The sequence below is a fragment of the Idiotropiscis lumnitzeri genome, unplaced genomic scaffold (genome assembly GCF_059441095.1).
Source record: "Idiotropiscis lumnitzeri isolate Australia: NSW breed Sydney's pygmy pipehorse unplaced genomic scaffold, RoL_Ilum_1.0 HiC_scaffold_28, whole genome shotgun sequence".
NCBI lineage: Eukaryota > Metazoa > Chordata > Actinopteri > Syngnathiformes > Syngnathidae > Idiotropiscis > Idiotropiscis lumnitzeri.
In genome coordinates this window covers 847501-869232 of record NW_028283566.1, presented here as the reverse complement: position 1 = coordinate 869232, position 21732 = coordinate 847501, and positions in this window count along the sequence as shown.

Here is a 21732-nt window from a genome sequence, read left to right as displayed (position 1 = left end):
CGTGGGTTCGAATCCCGTCTCAGACAGAGCCCATTGAAATTACCAATCAAGAACAAAGCAAACACAGTCAAGAGAGCATTACCAGTTGCCAGGATGGCAGAGCGGTCTAAGGCGCTGCGTTCAGGTCGCAGTCTTCCCAGGAGGCGTGGGTTTGAATGCCGCAGCAGACAGAGCCCATTGAAAGTAACAAGCAAGAAGAAAGCAAACACAGTCAAGAGAGCATTACCAGCTGCAAGGATGGCAGAGCGGTCTTACGCGTTGCGTTCAGGTCGCAGTCTCCCCAGGAGGCGTGGGTTCGAATCCCGCCTCAGACAGAGCCCATTGAAAGTACCAAGCAAGAACAAAGCAAACACAGTCAAGAGAGCATTACCAGATGATAAGATGGCAGAGCGGTCTAAGGCGTTGCGTTCAGGTCGCAGTCTCCCCAGGAGGCGTGGGTTCAAATCCCACCTCAGACAGTGCCCATTGAAAGTACCAAGCAAGAACAAAGCAAACACAGTCAAGAGAGCATTACCAGTTGCAAGCATAGCGGAGCGGTCTAAGGCGTTGCGTTCAGGTCGCAGTCTCCACAGGAGGCGTGGGTTCGAATCCCACCTCAGACAGAGCCCATTGAAAGTACCAAGCAATAACCAAGGAAACACGTTCAAGTGAGCATTACCAGTTGCCAGGATGGCGGAGCGGTCTAAGGCGTTGCGTTCAGGTCACAGTCTCCCCAGGAGGCAAGGGTTCGAATCCCACCTCAGACAGAGCCCATTGAAAGTACCAAGCAAGAACAAAGCAAACACAGTCAAGAGAGCATTACCAGATGATAAGATGGCAGAGCGGTCTAAGGCGTTGCGTTCAGGTCGCAGTCTCCCCAGGAGGCGTGGGTTCAAATCCCACCTCAGACAGTGCCCATTGAAAGTACCAAGCAAGAACAAAGCAAACACAGTCAAGAGAGCATTACCAGTTGCAAGCATAGCGGAGCGGTCTAAGGCGTTGCGTTCAGGTCGCAGTCTCCACAGGAGGCGTGGGTTCGAATCCCACCTCAGACAGAGCCCATTGAAAGTACCAAGCAATAACCAAGGAAACACGGTCAAGAGAGCATTACCAGTTGCCAGGATGGCGGAGCGGTCTAAGGCGTTGCGTTCAGGTCACAGTCTCCCCAGGAGGCGTGGGTTCGAATCCCACCTCAGACAGAGCCCATTGAAAGTACCAAGCAAGAACAAAGGAAACACAGTCAAGAAAGCATTACCAGTTGCCAGGATGGCGGAGCGGTCTAAGGCGTTGCGTTCAGGTCGCAGTCTCCCTAGGAGGCGTGGGTTCGAATCCCACCTCAGACAGAGCCCATTGAAAGTACCAAGCAAGAACAAAGCAAACACAGTCAAGAGAGCATTACCAGATGATAAGATGGCAGAGCGGTCTAAGGCGTTGCGTTCAGGTCGCAGTCTCCCCAGGAGGCGTGGGTTCAAATCCCACCTCAGACAGTGACCATTGAAAGTACCAAGCAAGAACAAAGCAAACACAGTCAAGAGAGCATTACCAGATGCCAGGATGGCGGAGCGGTCTAAGGTGTTGCGTTCAGGTCGCAGTCTCCCCAGGAGGCGTGGGTTCGAATCCCACCTCAGACAGAGCCCATTGAAAGTACCAAGCAAGAACAAAGCAAACACATTCAAGAGAGCATTACCAGTTGCCAGGATGGCAGAGCGGTCTAAGGCGCTGCGTTCAGGTCGCAGTCTCCCCAGGAGGCGTGGGTTCGAATCCCGCCTCAGACAGAGCCCATTGAAAGTACCAAGCAAGAACAAAGGAAACACAGTCAAGAAAGCATTACCAGTTGCCAGGATGGCGGAGCGGTCTAAGGCGTTGCGTTCAGGTCGCAGTCTCCCCAGGAGGCGTGGGTTCGAATCCCACCTCAGACAGAGCCCATTGGAAGTACCAAGCAAGAAGAAAGCAAACACAGTCAAGAGAGCATTACCAGCTGCAAGGACGGCGGAGCGGTCTTCGGCGTTGCGTTCAGGTCGCAGTCTCCCCAGGAGGCGTGGGTTCGAATCCCACCTCAGACAGAGCCCATTGAAAGTACCAAGCAAGAAGAAAGCAAACACAGTCAAGAGAGCATTAACAGCTGCCAGGATGGCGGAGCGGTCTAAGGCGTTGCGTTCAGGTCGCAGTCTCCCCTGGAGGCGTGGGTTCGAATCCCACCTCAGACAGAGCCCGTTGAAAGTACCAAGCAATAACAAAGCAAACACAGTCAAGAGAGCATTACCAGCTGCCAGGATGGCAGAGCGGTCTAAGGCGTTGCGTTCAGGTCACAGTCTCCCCAGGAGGCGTGGGTTCGAATCCCACTTCAGACAGAGCCCATTGAAAGTACCAAGCAAGAACAAAGCAAACACAGTAAAGAGAGCATTACCAGGTGCCAGGATGGCGGAGCGGTCTAAGGCGTTGCGTTCAGGTCGCAGTCTCCCCAGGAGGCGTGGGTTCGAATCCCACCTCAGACAGAGCCCATTGAAAGTACCAAGCAAGAACAATGCAAACACAGTCAAGAGAGCATTACCAGCTGCAAGGATGGCAGAGCGGTCTTAGGCGTTGCGTACAGGTCGCAGTCTCCCCAGGAGGCGTGGGTTCAAATCCCACCTCAGACAGAGCCCATTGAAAGTACCAAGCAATAACCAAGGAAACACGGTCAAGAGAGCATTACCAGTTGCCAGGATGGCGGAGCGGTCTAAGGCGTTGCGTTGAGGTCGCAGTCTCCCCAGGAGGCGTGGGTTCAAATCCCACCTCAGACAGTGCCCATTGAAAGTACCAAGCAAGAACAAAGCAAACACAGTCAAGAGAGCATTACCAGTTTCAAGCATAGCGGAGCGGTCTAAGGCGTTGCGTTCAGGTCGCAGTCTCCACAGGAGGCGTGGGTTCGAATCCCACCTCAGACAGAGCCCATTGAAAGTACCAAGCAATAACCAAGGAAACACGGTCAAGAGAGCATTACCAGTTGCCAGGATGGCGGAGCGGTCTCAGGCGTTGCGTTCAGGTCACAGTCTCCCCAGGAGGCGTGGGTTCGAATCCCACCTCATACAGAGCCCATTGAAAGTACCAAGCAAGAACAAAGCAAACACAGTAAAGAGAGCATTACCAGTTGCCAGGATGGCGGAGCGGTCTAAGGCGTTGCGTTCAGGTCGCAGTCTCCCTAGGAGGCGTGGGTTCGAATCCCACCTCAGACAGAGCCCATTGAAAGTACCAAGCAAGAACAAAGCAAACACAGTCAAGAGAGCATTACCAGATGATAAGATGGCAGAGCGGTCTAAGGCGTTGCGTTCAGGTCGCAGTCTCCCCAGGAGGCGTGGGTTCAAATCCCACCTCAGACAGTGACCATTGAAAGTACCAAGCAAGAACAAAGCAAACACAGTCATGAGAGCATTACCAGATGCCAGCATAGCGGAGCGGTCTAAGGCGTTGCGTTCAGGTCGCAGTGTCCCCAGGAGGCGTGGGTTCGAATCCCACCTCAGACAGTGCCCATTGAAAGTACCAAGCAAGAACAAAGCAAACACAGTCAAGAGATCATTACCAGTTGCCAGGATGGCGGAGCGGTCTAAGGTGTTGCGTTCAGGTCGCAGTCTCCCCAGGAGGCGTGGGTTCGAATCCCACCTCAGACAGAGCCCATTGAAAGTACCAAGCAAGAACAAAGCAAACACATTCAAGAGAGCATTACCAGTTGCCAGGATGGCAGAGCGGTCTAAGGCGTTGCGTTCAGGTCGCAGTCACCCCTGGAGGCGTGGGTTCGAATCCCGCCTCAGACAGAGCCCATTGAAAGTACCAAGCAAGAAGAAAGCAAACACAGTCAAGAGAGCATTACCAGTTGCCAGGATGGCAGAGTGGTCTAAGGCGTTGCGTTCAGGTCGCAGTCTCCCCTGGTGGCGTGGGTTCGAATCCCGCCTCAGACAGAGCCCATTGAAAGTACCAAGCAAGAACAAAGGAAACACGGTCAAGAGAGCATTACCAGTTGCCAGGATGGCGGAGCGGTCTCAGGCGTTGCGTTCAGGTCACAGTCTCCCCAGGAGGCGTGGGTTCGAATCCCACCTCATACAGAGCCCATTGAAAGTACCAAGCAAGAACAAAGCAAACACAGTAAAGAGAGCATTACCAGTTGCCAGGATGGCGGAGCGGTCTAAGGCGTTGCGTTCAGGTCACAGTCTCCTCAGGAGGCGTGGGTTCGAATCCCACCTCAGACAGAGCCCATTGAAAGTACCAAGCAAGAACAAAGGAAACACAGTCAAGAAAGCATTACCAGTTGCCAGGATGGCGGAGCGGTCTAAGGCGTTGCGTTCAGGTCGCAGTCTCCCTAGGAGGCGTGGGTTCGAATCCCACCTCAGACAGAGCCCATTGAAAGTACCAAGCAAGAACAAAGCAAACACAGTCAAGAGAGCATTACCAGATGATAAGATGGCAGAGCGGTCTAAGGCGTTGCGTTCAGGTCGCAGTCTCCCCAGGAGGCGTGGGTTCAAATCCCACCTCAGACAGTGACCATTGAAAGTACCAAGCAAGAAGAAAGCAAACACAGTCAAGAGAGCATTACCAGATGCCAGCATAGCGAGCGGTCTAAGGCGTTGCGTTCAGGTCGCAGTCTCCCCTGGTGGCGTGGGTTCGAATCCCGCCTCAGACAGAGCCCATTGAAAGTACCAAGCAAGAACAAAGCAAACACAGTCAAGAGAGCATTACCAGGTGCCAGGATGGCGGAGCGGTCTGAGGCGCTGCGTTCAGGTCCCAGTCTCCCCAGGAGGCGTGGGTTCGAATCCCGTCTCAGACAGAGCCCATTGAAATTACCAATCAAGAACAAAGCAAACACAGTCAAGAGAGCATTACCAGTTGCCAGGATGGCAGAGCGGTCTAAGGCGCTGCGTTCAGGTCGCAGTCTTCCCAGGAGGCGTGGGTTTGAATCCCACCTCAGACAGAGCCCATTGAAAGTACCAAGCAAGAACAAAGCAAACACATTCAAGAGAGCATTACCAGTTGCCAGGATGGCAGAGCGGTCTAAGGCGCTGCGTTCAGGTCGCAGTCTCCCCAGGAGGCGTGGGTTCGAATCCCGCCTCAGACAGAGCCCATTGAAAGTACCAAGCAAGAACAAAGGAAACACAGTCAAGAAAGCATTACCAGTTGCCAGGATGGCGGAGCGGTCTAAGGCGTTGCGTTCAGGTCGCAGTCTCCCCAGGAGGCGTGGGTTCGAATCCCACCTCAGACAGAGCCCATTGGAAGTACCAAGCAAGAAGAAAGCAAACACAGTCAAGAGAGCATTACCAGCTGCAAGGACGGCGGAGCGGTCTTCGGCGTTGCGTTCAGGTCGCAGTCTCCCCAGGAGGCGTGGGTTCGAATCCCACCTCAGACAGAGCCCATTGAAAGTACCAAGCAAGAAGAAAGCAAACACAGTCAAGAGAGCATTAACAGCTGCCAGGATGGCGGAGCGGTCTAAGGCGTTGCGTTCAGGTCGCAGTCTCCCCTGGAGGCGTGGGTTCGAATCCCACCTCAGACAGAGCCCGTTGAAAGTACCAAGCAATAACAAAGCAAACACAGTCAAGAGAGCATTACCAGCTGCCAGGATGGCAGAGCGGTCTAAGGCGTTGCGTTCAGGTCACAGTCTCCCCAGGAGGCGTGGGTTCGAATCCCACTTCAGACAGAGCCCATTGAAAGTACCAAGCAAGAACAAAGCAAACACAGTAAAGAGAGCATTACCAGGTGCCAGGATGGCGGAGCGGTCTAAGGCGTTGCGTTCAGGTCGCAGTCTCCCCAGGAGGCGTGGGTTCGAATCCCACCTCAGACAGAGCCCATTGAAAGTACCAAGCAAGAACAATGCAAACACAGTCAAGAGAGCATTACCAGCTGCAAGGATGGCAGAGCGGTCTTAGGCGTTGCGTACAGGTCGCAGTCTCCCCAGGAGGCGTGGGTTCAAATCCCACCTCAGACAGAGCCCATTGAAAGTACCAAGCAATAACCAAGGAAACACGGTCAAGAGAGCATTACCAGTTGCCAGGATGGCGGAGCGGTCTAAGGCGTTGCGTTGAGGTCGCAGTCTCCCCAGGAGGCGTGGGTTCAAATCCCACCTCAGACAGTGCCCATTGAAAGTACCAAGCAAGAACAAAGCAAACACAGTCAAGAGAGCATTACCAGTTTCAAGCATAGCGGAGCGGTCTAAGGCGTTGCGTTCAGGTCGCAGTCTCCACAGGAGGCGTGGGTTCGAATCCCACCTCAGACAGAGCCCATTGAAAGTACCAAGCAATAACCAAGGAAACACGGTCAAGAGAGCATTACCAGTTGCCAGGATGGCGGAGCGGTCTCAGGCGTTGCGTTCAGGTCACAGTCTCCCCAGGAGGCGTGGGTTCGAATCCCACCTCATACAGAGCCCATTGAAAGTACCAAGCAAGAACAAAGCAAACACAGTAAAGAGAGCATTACCAGTTGCCAGGATGGCGGAGCGGTCTAAGGCGTTGCGTTCAGGTCGCAGTCTCCCTAGGAGGCGTGGGTTCGAATCCCACCTCAGACAGAGCCCATTGAAAGTACCAAGCAAGAACAAAGCAAACACAGTCAAGAGAGCATTACCAGATGATAAGATGGCAGAGCGGTCTAAGGCGTTGCGTTCAGGTCGCAGTCTCCCCAGGAGGCGTGGGTTCAAATCCCACCTCAGACAGTGACCATTGAAAGTACCAAGCAAGAACAAAGCAAACACAGTCATGAGAGCATTACCAGATGCCAGCATAGCGGAGCGGTCTAAGGCGTTGCGTTCAGGTCGCAGTGTCCCCAGGAGGCGTGGGTTCGAATCCCACCTCAGACAGTGCCCATTGAAAGTACCAAGCAAGAACAAAGCAAACACAGTCAAGAGATCATTACCAGTTGCCAGGATGGCGGAGCGGTCTAAGGTGTTGCGTTCAGGTCGCAGTCTCCCCAGGAGGCGTGGGTTCGAATCCCACCTCAGACAGAGCCCATTGAAAGTACCAAGCAAGAACAAAGCAAACACATTCAAGAGAGCATTACCAGTTGCCAGGATGGCAGAGCGGTCTAAGGCGTTGCGTTCAGGTCGCAGTCACCCCTGGAGGCGTGGGTTCGAATCCCGCCTCAGACAGAGCCCATTGAAAGTACCAAGCAAGAAGAAAGCAAACACAGTCAAGAGAGCATTACCAGTTGCCAGGATGGCAGAGTGGTCTAAGGCGTTGCGTTCAGGTCGCAGTCTCCCCTGGTGGCGTGGGTTCGAATCCCGCCTCAGACAGAGCCCATTGAAAGTACCAAGCAAGAACAAAGGAAACACGGTCAAGAGAGCATTACCAGTTGCCAGGATGGCGGAGCGGTCTCAGGCGTTGCGTTCAGGTCACAGTCTCCCCAGGAGGCGTGGGTTCGAATCCCACCTCATACAGAGCCCATTGAAAGTACCAAGCAAGAACAAAGCAAACACAGTAAAGAGAGCATTACCAGTTGCCAGGATGGCGGAGCGGTCTAAGGCGTTGCGTTCAGGTCACAGTCTCCTCAGGAGGCGTGGGTTCGAATCCCACCTCAGACAGAGCCCATTGAAAGTACCAAGCAAGAACAAAGGAAACACAGTCAAGAAAGCATTACCAGTTGCCAGGATGGCGGAGCGGTCTAAGGCGTTGCGTTCAGGTCGCAGTCTCCCTAGGAGGCGTGGGTTCGAATCCCACCTCAGACAGAGCCCATTGAAAGTACCAAGCAAGAACAAAGCAAACACAGTCAAGAGAGCATTACCAGATGATAAGATGGCAGAGCGGTCTAAGGCGTTGCGTTCAGGTCGCAGTCTCCCCAGGAGGCGTGGGTTCAAATCCCACCTCAGACAGTGACCATTGAAAGTACCAAGCAAGAAGAAAGCAAACACAGTCAAGAGAGCATTACCAGATGCCAGCATAGCGAGCGGTCTAAGGCGTTGCGTTCAGGTCGCAGTCTCCCCTGGTGGCGTGGGTTCGAATCCCGCCTCAGACAGAGCCCATTGAAAGTACCAAGCAAGAACAAAGCAAACACAGTCAAGAGAGCATTACCAGGTGCCAGGATGGCGGAGCGGTCTGAGGCGCTGCGTTCAGGTCCCAGTCTCCCCAGGAGGCGTGGGTTCGAATCCCGTCTCAGACAGAGCCCATTGAAATTACCAATCAAGAACAAAGCAAACACAGTCAAGAGAGCATTACCAGTTGCCAGGATGGCAGAGCGGTCTAAGGCGCTGCGTTCAGGTCGCAGTCTTCCCAGGAGGCGTGGGTTTGAATGCCGCAGCAGACAGAGCCCATTGAAAGTAACAAGCAAGAAGAAAGCAAACACAGTCAAGAGAGCATTACCAGCTGCAAGGATGGCAGAGCGGTCTTACGCGTTGCGTTCAGGTCGCAGTCTCCCCAGGAGGCGTGGGTTCGAATCCCGCCTCAGACAGAGCCCATTGAAAGTACCAAGCAAGAACAAAGCAAACACAGTCAAGAGAGCATTACCAGATGATAAGATGGCAGAGCGGTCTAAGGCGTTGCGTTCAGGTCGCAGTCTCCCCAGGAGGCGTGGGTTCAAATCCCACCTCAGACAGTGCCCATTGAAAGTACCAAGCAAGAACAAAGCAAACACAGTCAAGAGAGCATTACCAGTTGCAAGCATAGCGGAGCGGTCTAAGGCGTTGCGTTCAGGTCGCAGTCTCCACAGGAGGCGTGGGTTCGAATCCCACCTCAGACAGAGCCCATTGAAAGTACCAAGCAATAACCAAGGAAACACGTTCAAGTGAGCATTACCAGTTGCCAGGATGGCGGAGCGGTCTAAGGCGTTGCGTTCAGGTCACAGTCTCCCCAGGAGGCAAGGGTTCGAATCCCACCTCAGACAGAGCCCATTGAAAGTACCAAGCAAGAACAAAGCAAACACAGTCAAGAGAGCATTACCAGATGATAAGATGGCAGAGCGGTCTAAGGCGTTGCGTTCAGGTCGCAGTCTCCCCAGGAGGCGTGGGTTCAAATCCCACCTCAGACAGTGCCCATTGAAAGTACCAAGCAAGAACAAAGCAAACACAGTCAAGAGAGCATTACCAGTTGCAAGCATAGCGGAGCGGTCTAAGGCGTTGCGTTCAGGTCGCAGTCTCCACAGGAGGCGTGGGTTCGAATCCCACCTCAGACAGAGCCCATTGAAAGTACCAAGCAATAACCAAGGAAACTCGGTCAAGAGAGCATTACCAGTTGCCAGGATGGCGGAGCGGTCTAAGGCGTTGCGTTCAGGTCACAGTCTCCCCAGGAGGCGTGGGTTCGAATCCCACCTCAGACAGAGCCCATTGAAAGTACCAAGCAAGAACAAAGGAAACACAGTCAAGAAAGCATTACCAGTTGCCAGGATGGCGGAGCGGTCTAAGGCGTTGCGTTCAGGTCGCAGTCTCCCTAGGAGGCGTGGGTTCGAATCCCACCTCAGACAGAGCCCATTGAAAGTACCAAGCAAGAACAAAGCAAACACAGTCAAGAGAGCATTACCAGATGATAAGATGGCAGAGCGGTCTAAGGCGTTGCGTTCAGGTCGCAGTCTCCCCAGGAGGCGTGGGTTCAAATCCCACCTCAGACAGTGACCATTGAAAGTACCAAGCAAGAACAAAGCAAACACAGTCAAGAGAGCATTACCAGATGCCAGGATGGCGGAGCGGTCTAAGGTGTTGCGTTCAGGTCGCAGTCTCCCCAGGAGGCGTGGGTTCGAATCCCACCTCAGACAGAGCCCATTGAAAGTACCAAGCAAGAACAAAGCAAACACATTCAAGAGAGCATTACCAGTTGCCAGGATGGCAGAGCGGTCTAAGGCGTTGCGTTCAGGTCGCAGTCACCCCTGGAGGCGTGGGTTCGAATCCCGCCTCAGACAGAGCCCATTGAAAGTACCAAGCAAGAAGAAAGCAAACACAGTCAAGAGAGCATTACCAGTTGCCAGGATGGCAGAGCGGTCTAAGGCGCTGCGTTCAGGTCGCAGTCTCCCCAGGAGGCGTGGGTTCGAATCCCGCCTCAGACAGAGCCCATTGAAAGTACCAAGCAAGAACAAAGTAAACACAGTCAAGAGAGCATTACCAGTTGCCAGGATGGCGGAGCGGTATAAGGCGTTGCGTTCAGGTCGCAGTCTCCCCAGGAGGCGTGGGTTCGAATCCCGCCTCAGACAGAGCCCATTGAAAGTACCAAGCAAGAACAAAGCAAACACAGTCAAGAGAGCATTACCAGTTGCCAGGATGGCGGAGCGGTCTAAGGCGCTGCGTTCAGGTCCCAGTCTCCCCAGGAGGCGTGGGTTCGAATCCCGTCTCAGACAGAGCCCATTGAAATTACCAATCAAGAACAAAGCAAACACAGTCAAGAGAGCATTACCAGTTGCCAGGATGGCAGAGCGGTCTAAGGCGCTGCGTTCAGGTCGCAGTCTTCCCAGGAGGCGTGGGTTTGAATGCCGCAGCAGACAGAGCCCATTGAAAGTAACAAGCAAGAAGAAAGCAAACACAGTCAAGAGAGCATTACCAGCTGCAAGGATGGCAGAGCGGTCTAAGGCGCTGCGTTCAGGTCGCAGTCTCCCCAGGAGGCGTGGGTTCGAATCCCACCTCAGAGAGAGCCCATTGAAAATACCAAGCAAGAACAAAGCAAACACATTCAAGTGAGCATTACCAGGTGCCAGGATGGCGGAGCGGTCTAAGGCGTTGCGTTCAGGTCGCAGTCTCCCCAGGAGGCGTGGGTTCTAATCCCACCTCAGACAGAGCCCATTGAAAGTACCAAGGAAGAACAAAGCAAACACATTCAAGAGAGCATTACCAGGTGCCAGGATGGCGGAGCGGTCTAAGGCGTTGCGTTCAGGTCGCAGTCTCCCCAGGAGACGTGGGTTCGAATCCCACCTCAGACAGAGCCCATTGAAAGTACCAAGCAATAACAAATGAAACACGGTCAAGAGAGCATTACCAGTTGCCTGGATGGCGGAGCGGTCTAAGGCGTTGCGTTCAGGTCGCAGTCTCCCCAGGAGGCGTGGGTTTGAATCCCACCTCAGACAGAGCCCATTGAAAGTACCAAGCAAGAACAAAGCAAACACATTCAAGAGAGCATTACCAGATGATAAGATGGCCGAGCGGTCTAAGCCGTTGCGTTCAGGTCGCAGTCTCCCCAGGAGGCGTGGGTTAAAATCCCACCTCAGACAGTGCCCATTGAAAGTACCAAGCAAGAACAAAGCAAGCACATTCAAGAGAGCATTACCAGGTGCCAGGATGGCGGAGCGGTCTAAGGCGTTGCGTTCAGGTCACAGTCTCCTCAGGAGGCGTGGGTTCGAATCCCACCTCAGACAGAGCCCATTGAAAGTACCAAGCAAGAACAAAGGAAACACAGTCAAGAAAGCATTACCAGTTGCCAGGATGGCGGAGCGGTCTAAGGCGTTGCGTTCAGGTCGCAGTCTCCCTAGGAGGCGTGGGTTCGAATCCCACCTCAGACAGAGCCCATTGAAAGTACCAAGCAAGAACAAAGCAAACACAGTCAAGAGAGCATTACCAGATGATAAGATGGCAGAGCGGTCTAAGGCGTTGCGTTCAGGTCGCAGTCTCCCCAGGAGGCGTGGGTTCAAATCCCACCTCAGACAGTGACCATTGAAAGTACCAAGCAAGAAGAAAGCAAACACAGTCAAGAGAGCATTACCAGATGCCAGCATAGCGAGCGGTCTAAGGCGCTGCGTTCAGGTCGCAGTCTTCCCAGGAGGCGTGGGTTCGAATCCCGTCTCAGACAGAGCCCATTGAAATTACCAATCAAGAACAAAGCAAACACAGTCAAGAGAGCATTACCAGTTGCCAGGATGGCAGAGCGGTCTAAGGCGCTGCGTTCAGGTCGCAGTCTTCCCAGGAGGCGTGGGTTTGAATGCCGCAGCAGACAGAGCCCATTGAAAGTAACAAGCAAGAAGAAAGCAAACACAGTCAAGAGAGCATTACCAGCTGCAAGGATGGCAGAGCGGTCTTACGCGTTGCGTTCAGGTCGCAGTCTCCCCAGGAGGCGTGGGTTCGAATCCCGCCTCAGACAGAGCCCATTGAAAGTACCAAGCAAGAACAAAGCAAACACAGTCAAGAGAGCATTACCAGATGATAAGATGGCAGAGCGGTCTAAGGCGTTGCGTTCAGGTCGCAGTCTCCCCAGGAGGCGTGGGTTCAAATCCCACCTCAGACAGTGCCCATTGAAAGTACCAAGCAAGAACAAAGCAAACACAGTCAAGAGAGCATTACCAGTTGCAAGCATAGCGGAGCGGTCTAAGGCGTTGCGTTCAGGTCGCAGTCTCCACAGGAGGCGTGGGTTCGAATCCCACCTCAGACAGAGCCCATTGAAAGTACCAAGCAATAACCAAGGAAACACGTTCAAGTGAGCATTACCAGTTGCCAGGATGGCGGAGCGGTCTAAGGCGTTGCGTTCAGGTCACAGTCTCCCCAGGAGGCAAGGGTTCGAATCCCACCTCAGACAGAGCCCATTGAAAGTACCAAGCAAGAACAAAGCAAACACAGTCAAGAGAGCATTACCAGATGATAAGATGGCAGAGCGGTCTAAGGCGTTGCGTTCAGGTCGCAGTCTCCCCAGGAGGCGTGGGTTCAAATCCCACCTCAGACAGTGCCCATTGAAAGTACCAAGCAAGAACAAAGCAAACACAGTCAAGAGAGCATTACCAGTTGCAAGCATAGCGGAGCGGTCTAAGGCGTTGCGTTCAGGTCGCAGTCTCCACAGGAGGCGTGGGTTCGAATCCCACCTCAGACAGAGCCCATTGAAAGTACCAAGCAATAACCAAGGAAACACGGTCAAGAGAGCATTACCAGTTGCCAGGATGGCGGAGCGGTCTAAGGCGTTGCGTTCAGGTCACAGTCTCCCCAGGAGGCGTGGGTTCGAATCCCACCTCAGACAGAGCCCATTGAAAGTACCAAGCAAGAACAAAGGAAACACAGTCAAGAAAGCATTACCAGTTGCCAGGATGGCGGAGCGGTCTAAGGCGTTGCGTTCAGGTCGCAGTCTCCCTAGGAGGCGTGGGTTCGAATCCCACCTCAGACAGAGCCCATTGAAAGTACCAAGCAAGAACAAAGCAAACACAGTCAAGAGAGCATTACCAGATGATAAGATGGCAGAGCGGTCTAAGGCGTTGCGTTCAGGTCGCAGTCTCCCCAGGAGGCGTGGGTTCAAATCCCACCTCAGACAGTGACCATTGAAAGTACCAAGCAAGAACAAAGCAAACACAGTCAAGAGAGCATTACCAGATGCCAGGATGGCGGAGCGGTCTAAGGTGTTGCGTTCAGGTCGCAGTCTCCCCAGGAGGCGTGGGTTCGAATCCCACCTCAGACAGAGCCCATTGAAAGTACCAAGCAAGAACAAAGCAAACACATTCAAGAGAGCATTACCAGTTGCCAGGATGGCAGAGCGGTCTAAGGCGTTGCGTTCAGGTCGCAGTCACCCCTGGAGGCGTGGGTTCGAATCCCGCCTCAGACAGAGCCCATTGAAAGTACCAAGCAAGAAGAAAGCAAACACAGTCAAGAGAGCATTACCAGTTGCCAGGATGGCAGAGCGGTCTAAGGCGCTGCGTTCAGGTCGCAGTCTCCCCAGGAGGCGTGGGTTCGAATCCCGCCTCAGACAGAGCCCATTGAAAGTACCAAGCAAGAACAAAGTAAACACAGTCAAGAGAGCATTACCAGTTGCCAGGATGGCGGAGCGGTATAAGGCGTTGCGTTCAGGTCGCAGTCTCCCCAGGAGGCGTGGGTTCGAATCCCGCCTCAGACAGAGCCCATTGAAAGTACCAAGCAAGAACAAAGCAAACACAGTCAAGAGAGCATTACCAGTTGCCAGGATGGCGGAGCGGTCTAAGGCGCTGCGTTCAGGTCCCAGTCTCCCCAGGAGGCGTGGGTTCGAATCCCGTCTCAGACAGAGCCCATTGAAATTACCAATCAAGAACAAAGCAAACACAGTCAAGAGAGCATTACCAGTTGCCAGGATGGCAGAGCGGTCTAAGGCGCTGCGTTCAGGTTGCAGTCTTCCCAGGAGGCGTGGGTTTGAATGCCGCAGCAGACAGAGCCCATTGAAAGTAACAAGCAAGAAGAAAGCAAACACAGTCAAGAGAGCATTACCAGCTGCAAGGATGGCAGAGCGGTCTAAGGCGCTGCGTTCAGGTCGCAGTCTCCCCAGGAGGCGTGGGTTCGAATCCCACCTCAGAGAGAGCCCATTGAAAATACCAAGCAAGAACAAAGCAAACACATTCAAGTGAGCATTACCAGGTGCCAGGATGGCGGAGCGGTCTAAGGCGTTGCGTTCAGGTCGCAGTCTCCCCAGGAGGCGTGGGTTCTAATCCCACCTCAGACAGAGCCCATTGAAAGTACCAAGGAAGAACAAAGCAAACACATTCAAGAGAGCATTACCAGGTGCCAGGATGGCGGAGCGGTCTAAGGCGTTGCGTTCAGGTCGCAGTCTCCCCAGGAGACGTGGGTTCGAATCCCACCTCAGACAGAGCCCATTGAAAGTACCAAGCAATAACAAATGAAACACGGTCAAGAGAGCATTACCAGTTGCCTGGATGGCGGAGCGGTCTAAGGCGTTGCGTTCAGGTCGCAGTCTCCCCAGGAGGCGTGGGTTTGAATCCCACCTCAGACAGAGCCCATTGAAAGTACCAAGCAAGAACAAAGCAAACACATTCAAGAGAGCATTACCAGATGATAAGATGGCCGAGCGGTCTAAGCCGTTGCGTTCAGGTCGCAGTCTCCCCAGGAGGCGTGGGTTAAAATCCCACCTCAGACAGTGCCCATTGAAAGTACCAAGCAAGAACGAAGCAAACACATTCAAGAGAGCATTACCAGGTGCCAGGATGGCGGAGCGGTCTAAGGCGCTGCGTTCAGGTCGCAGTCTCCCCAGGAGGCGTGGGTTCGAATCCCGCCTCAGACAGAACCCATTGAAAGTACCAAGCAAGAACAAAGCAAAGACTATCAAGAGAGCATTACCAGTTGCCAGGATGGCATAGCGGTCTAAGGCGCTGCGTTCAGGTCGCAGTCTCCCCTGGAGGCGTGGGTTCGAATCCCGCCTCAGACAGAGCCCATTGAAAGTACCAAGCAAGAACAAAGCAAACACAGTCAAGAGAGCATTACCAGTTGCCAGGATGGCAGAGCGGTCTAAGGCGCTGCGTTCAGGTCGCAGTCTCCCCAGGAGGCGTGGGTTCGAATCCCGCCTCAGACAGAACCCATTGAAAGTACCAAGCAAGAACAAAGCAAAGACTATCAAGAGAGCATTACCAGTTGCCAGGATGGCATAGCGGTCTAAGGCGCTGCGTTCAGGTCGCAGTCTCCCCAGGAGGCGTGGGTTCGAATCCCGCCTCAGACAGAGCCCATTGAAAGTACCAAGCAAGAACAAAGCAAAAACAGTCAAGAGAGCATTACCGGTTGCCAGGATGGCGGAGCGGTCTAAGGCGCTGCGTTCAGGTCGCAGTCTCCCCAGGAGGCGTGGGTTCGAATCCCGCAGCAGACAGAGCCCATTGAAAGTACCAAGCAAGAAGAAAGCAAACACAGTCAAGAGAGCATTGCCAGCTGCAAGGATGGCGGAGCGGTCTTAGGCGTAGCGTTCAGGTCGCAGTCTCCCCAGGAGGCGTGGGTTCGAATCCCGCCTCAGACAGAGCCCATTGAAAGTACCAAGCAAGAACAAAGCAAACACATTCAAGAGAGCATTACCAGGTGCCAGGATGGCGGAGTGGTCTAAGGCGTTGCGTTCAGGTCGCAGTCTCCCCAGGAGGCGTGGGTTCGAATCCCACCTCAGACAGAGCCCATTGAAAGTACCAAGCAAGAACAAAGCAAACACATTCAAGTGAGCATTACCAGGTGCCAGGATGGCGGAGCGGTCTAAGGCGTTGCGTTCAGGTCGCAGTCTCCCCAGGAGGCGTGGGTTCTAATCCCACCTCAGACAGAGCCCATTGAAAGTACCAAGGAAGAACAAAGCAAACACATTCAAGAGAGCATTACCAGGTGCCAGGATGGCGGAGCGGTCTAAGGCGTTGCGTTCAGGTCGCAGTCTCCCCAGGTGACGTGGCTTCGAATCCCACCTCAGACAGAGCCCATTGAAAGTACCAAGCAATAACAAAGGAAACACATTCAAGACAGCATTACCAGATGATAAGATGGCAGAGCGGTCTAAGCCGTTGCGTTCAGGTCGCAGTCTCCCCAGGAGGCGTGGGTTAAAATCCCACCTCAGACAGTGCCCATTGAAAGTACCAAGCAAGAACAAAGCAAACACAGTCAAGAGAGCATTACCAGTTGCCAGGATGGCGGAGCGGTCTAAGGCGTTGCGTTCAGGTCGCAGTCTCCCCAGGAGGCGTGGGTTCGAATCCCACCTCAGACAGACCCCATTGAAAGTACCAAGCAAGAACAAAGCAAACACATTCAAGAGAGCATTACCAGGTGCCAGGATGGCGGAGCGGTCTAAGGCGTTGCGTTCAGGTCGCAGTCTCCCCAGGAGGCGTGGGTTCTAATCCCACCTCAGACAGAGCCCATTGAAAGTACCAAGGAAGAACAAAGCAAACACATTCAAGAGAGCATTACCAGGTGCCAGGATGGCGGAGCGGTCTAAGGCGTTGCGTTCAGGTCGCAGTCTCCCCAGGAGGCGTGGGTTTGAATCCCACCTCAGACAGAGCCCATTGAAAGTACCAAGCAAGAACAAAGCAAACACATTCAAGAGAGCATTACCAGATGATAAGATGGCAGTGCGGTCTAAGCCGTTGCGTTCAGGTCGCAGTCTCCCCAGGAGGCGTGGGTTAAAATCCCACCTCAGACAGTGCCCATTGAAAGTACCAAGCAAGAACAAAGCAAACACAGTCAAGAGAGCATTACCAGTTGCCAGGATGGCGGAGCGGTCTAAGGCGTTGCGTTCAGGTCGCAGTCTCCCCAGGAGGCTTGGGTTCGAATCCCACCTCAGACAGAGCCCATTGAAAGTACCAAGCAAGAACAAAGCAAACACATTCAAGAGAGCATTACCAGGTGCCAGGATGGCGGAGCGGTCTAAGGCGTTGCGTTCAGGTCGCAGTCTCCCCTGGAGGCGTGGGTTCGAATCCCGCCTCAGACAGAGCCCATTGAAAGTACCAAGCAAGAACAAAGCAAACACAGTCAAGAGAGCATTACCAGTTGCCAGGATGGCAAAGCGGTCTAAGGCGCTGCGTTCAGGTCGCAGTCTCCCCAGGAGGCGTGGGTTCGAATCCCGCCTCAGACAGAACCCATTGAAAGTACCAAGCAAGAACAAAGCAAAGACAATCAAGAGAGCATTACCAGTTGCCAGGATGGCATAGCGGTCTAAGGCGCTGCGTTCAGGTCGCAGTCTCCCCAGGAGGCGTGGGTTCGAATCCCGCCTCAGACAGAGCCCATTGAAAGTACCAAGCAAGAACAAAGCAAAAACAGTCAAGAGAGCATTACCAGTTGCCAGGATGGCGGAGCGGTCTAAGGCGCTGCGTTCAGGTCGCAGTCTCCCCAGGAGGCGTGGGTTCGAATCCCGCAGCAGACAGAGCCCATTGAAAGTACCAAGCAAGAAGAAAGCAAACACAGTCAAGAGAGCATTACCAGCTGCAAGGATGGCGGAGCGGTCTTAGGCGTAGCGTTCAGGTCGCAGGCTCCCCAGGAGGCGTGGGTTCGAATCCCGCCTCAGACAGGGCCCATTGAAAGTACCAAGCAAGAACAAAGCAAACACATTCAAGAGAGCATTAGCAGGTGCCAGGATGGCGGAGCGGTCAAAGGCGTTGCGTTCAGGTCGCAGTCTCCCCAGGAGGCGTGGGTTCGAATCCCACCTCAGACAGAGCCCATTGAAAGTACCAAGCAAGAACAAAGCAAACACATTCAAGAGAGCATTACCAGGTGCCAGGATGGCGGAGTGGTCTAAGGCGTTGCGTTCAGGTCGCAGTCTCCCCAGGAGGCGTGGGTTCGAATCCCACCTCAGACAGAGCCCATTGAAAGTACCAAGCAAGAACAAAGCAAACACATTCAAGAGAGCAGGTGCCAGGATGGCGGAGCAATCTAAGGCGTTGCGTTCAGGTCGCAGTCTCCCCTGGAGGCGTGGGTTCGAATCCCGCCTCAGACAGAGCCCATTGAAAGTACCAAGCAAGAACAAAGCAAACACAGTCAAGAGAGCATTACCAGTTGCCAGGATGGCAGAGCGGTCTAAGGCGCTGCGTTCAGGTCGCAGTCTCCCCAGGAGGCGTGGGTTCGAATCCCGCCTCAGACAGAACCCATTGAAAGTACCAAGCAAGAACAAAGCAAAGACTATCAAGAGAGCATTACCAGTTGCCAGGATGGCATAGCGGTCTAAGGCGCTGCATTCAGGTCGCAGTCTCCCCAGGAGGCGTGGGTTCGAATCCCGCCTCAGACAGAGCCCATTGAAAGTACCAAGCAAGAACAAAGCAAAAACAGTCAAGAGAGCATTACCAGTTGCCAGGATGGCGGAGCGGTCTAAGGCGCTGCGTTCAGGTCGCAGTCTCCCCAGGAGGCGTGGGTTCGAATCCCGCAGCAGACTTAGCCCATTGAAAGTACCAAGCAAGAAGAAAGCAAACACAGTCAAGAGAGCATTGCCAGCTGCAAGGATGGCGGAGCGGTCTTAGGCGTAGCGTTCAGGTCGCAGTCTCCCCAGGAGGCGTGGGTTCGAATCCCACCTCAGACAGAGCCCATTGAAAGTACCAAGCAAGAACAAAGCAAACACATTCAAGAGAGCATTACCAGGTGCCAGGATGGCGGAGTGGTCTAAGGCGTTGCGTTCAGGTCGCAGTCTCCCCAGGAGGCGTGGGTTCGAATCCCACCTCAGACAGAGCCCATTGAAAGTACCAAGCAAGAACAAAGCAAACACATTCAAGAGAGCAGGTGCCAGGATGGCGGAGCAATCTAAGGCGTTGCGTTCAGGTCGCAGTCTCCCCTGGAGGCGTGGGTTCGAATCCCGCCTCAGACAGAGCCCATTGAAAGTCCCAAGCAAGAACAAAGCAAACACAGTCAAGAGAGCATTACCAGTTGCCAGGATGGCAGAGCGGTCTAAGGCGCTGCGTTCAGGTCGCAGTCTCCCCAGGAGGCGTGGGTTCGAATCCCGCCTCAGACAGAACCCATTGAAAGTACCAAGCAAGAACAAAGCAAAGACTATCAAGAGAGCATTACCAGTTGCCAGGATGGCATAGCGGTCTAAGGCGCTGCGTTCAGGTCGCAGTCTCCCCAGGAGGCGTGGGTTCGAATCCCGCAGCAGACAGAGCCCATTGAAAGTACCAAGCAAGAAGAAAGCAAACACAGTCAAGAGAGCATTGCCAGCTGCAAGGATGGCGGAGCGGTCTTAGGCGTAGCGTTCAGGTCGCAGTCTCCCCAGGAGGCGTGGGTTCGAATCCCGCCTCAGACAGAGCCCATTGAAAGTACCAAGCAAGAACAAAGCAAACACATTCAAGAGAGCATTACCAGGTGCCAGGATGGCGGAGTGGTCTAAGGCGTTGCGTTCAGGTCGCAGTCTCCCCAGGAGGCGTGGGTTCGAATCCCACCTCAGACAGAGCCCATTGAAAGTACCAAGCAAGAACAAAGCAAACACATTCAAGTGAGCATTACCAGGTGCCAGGATGGCGGAGCGGTCTAAGGCGTTGCGTTCAGGTCGCAGTCTCCCCAGGAGGCGTGGGTTCTAATCCCACCTCAGACAGAGCCCATTGAAAGTACCAAGGAAGAACAAAGCAAACACATTCAAGAGAGCATTACCAGGTGCCAGGATGGCGGAGCGGTCTAAGGCGTTGCGTTCAGGTCGCAGTCTCCCCAGGTGACGTGGGTTCGAATCCCACCTCAGACAGAGCCCATTGAAAGTACCAAGCAATAACAAAGGAAACACGGTCAAGAGAGCATTACCAGTTGCCTGGATGGCGGAGCGGTCTAAGGCGTTGCGTTCAGGTCGCAGTCTCCCCAGGAGGCGTGGGTTTGAATCCCACCTCAGACAGAGCCCATTGAAAGTACCAAGCAAGAACAAAGCAAACACATTCAAAAGAGCATTACCAGATGATAAGATGGCAGAGCGGTCTAAGCCGTTGCGTTCAGGTCGCAGTCTCCCCAGGAGGCGTGGGTTAAAATCCCACCTCAGACAGTGCACATTGAAAGTACCAAGCAAGAACAAAGCAAACACATTCAAGAGAGCATTACCAGGTGCCAGGATGGCGGAGCGGTCTAAGGCGTTGCGTTCAGGTCGCAGTCTCCCCTGGAGGCGTGGGTTCGAATCCCGCCTCAGACAGAGCCCATTGAAAGTACCAAGCAAGAACAAAGCAAACACAGTCAAGAGAGCATTACCAGTTGCCAGGATGGCAGAGCGGTCTAAGGCGCTGCGTTCAGGTCGCAGTCTCCCCAGGAGGCGTGGGTTCGAATCCCGCCTCAGACAGAACCCATTGAAAGTACCAAGCAAGAACAAAGCAAACACATTCAAGAGTGCATTACCAGATGATAAGATGGCAGAGCGGTCTAAGCCGTTGCGTTCAGGTCGCAGTCTCCCCAGGAGGCGTGGGTTAAAATCCCACCTCAGACAGTGCCCATTGAAAGTACCAAGCAAGAACAAAGCAAACACAGTCAAGAGAGCATTACCAGTTGCCAGGAAGGCGGAGCGGTCTAAGGCGTTGCGTTCAGGTCGCAGTCTCCACAGGAGGCGTGGGTTCGAATCCCACCTCAGACAGACCCCATTGAAAGTACCAAGCAAGAACAAAGCAAACACATTCAAGAGAGCATTACCAGGTGCCAGGATGGCGGAGCGGTCTAAGGCGTTGCGTTCAGGTCGCAGTCTCCCCAGGAGGCGTGGGTTCTAATCCCACCTCAGACAGAGCCCATTGAAAGTACCAAGGAAGAACAAAGCAAACACATTCAAGAGAGCATTACCAGGTGCCAGGATGGCGGAGCGGTCTAAGGCGTTGCGTTCAGGTCGCAGTCTCCCCAGGAGGCGTGGGTTTGAATCCCACCTCAGACAGAGCCCATTGAAAGTACCAAGCAAGAACAAAGCAAACACATTCAAGAGAGCATTACCAGATGATAAGATGGCAGTGCGGTCTAAGCCGTTGCGTTCAGGTCGCAGTCTCCCCAGGAGGCGTGGGTTAAAATCCCACCTCAGACAGTGCCCATTGAAAGTACCAAGCAAGAACAAAGCAAACACAGTCAAGAGAGCATTACCAGTTGCCAGGATGGCGGAGCGGTCTAAGGCGTTGCGTTCAGGTCGCAGTCTCCCCAGGAGGCGTGGGTTCGAATCCCACCTCAGACAGAGCCCATTGAAAGTACCAAGCAAGAACAAAGCAAACACATTCAAGAGAGCATTACCAGGTGCCAGGATGGCGGAGCGGTCTAAGGCGTTGCGTTCAGGTCACAGTCTCCCCTGGAGGCGTGGGTTCGAATCCCGCCTCAGACAGAGCCCATTGAAAGTACCAAGCAAGAACAAAGCAAACACAGTCAAGAGAGCATTACCAGTTGCCAGGATGGCAAAGCGGTCTAAGGCGCTGCGTTCAGGTCGCAATCTCCCCAGGAGGCGTGGGTTCGAATCCCGCCTCAGACAGAACCCATTGAAAGTACCAAGCAAGAACAAAGCAAAGACAATCAAGAGAGCATTACCAGTTGCCAGGATGGCATAGCGGTCTAAGGCGCTGCGTTCAGGTCGCAGTCTCCCCAGGAGGCGTGGGTTCGAATCCCGCCTCAGACAGAGCCCATTGAAAGTACCAAGCAAGAACAAAGCAAAAACAGTCAAGAGTGCATTACCAGTTGCCAGGATGGCGGAGCGGTCTAAAGCGCTGCGTTCAGGTCGCAGTCTCCCCAGGAGGCGT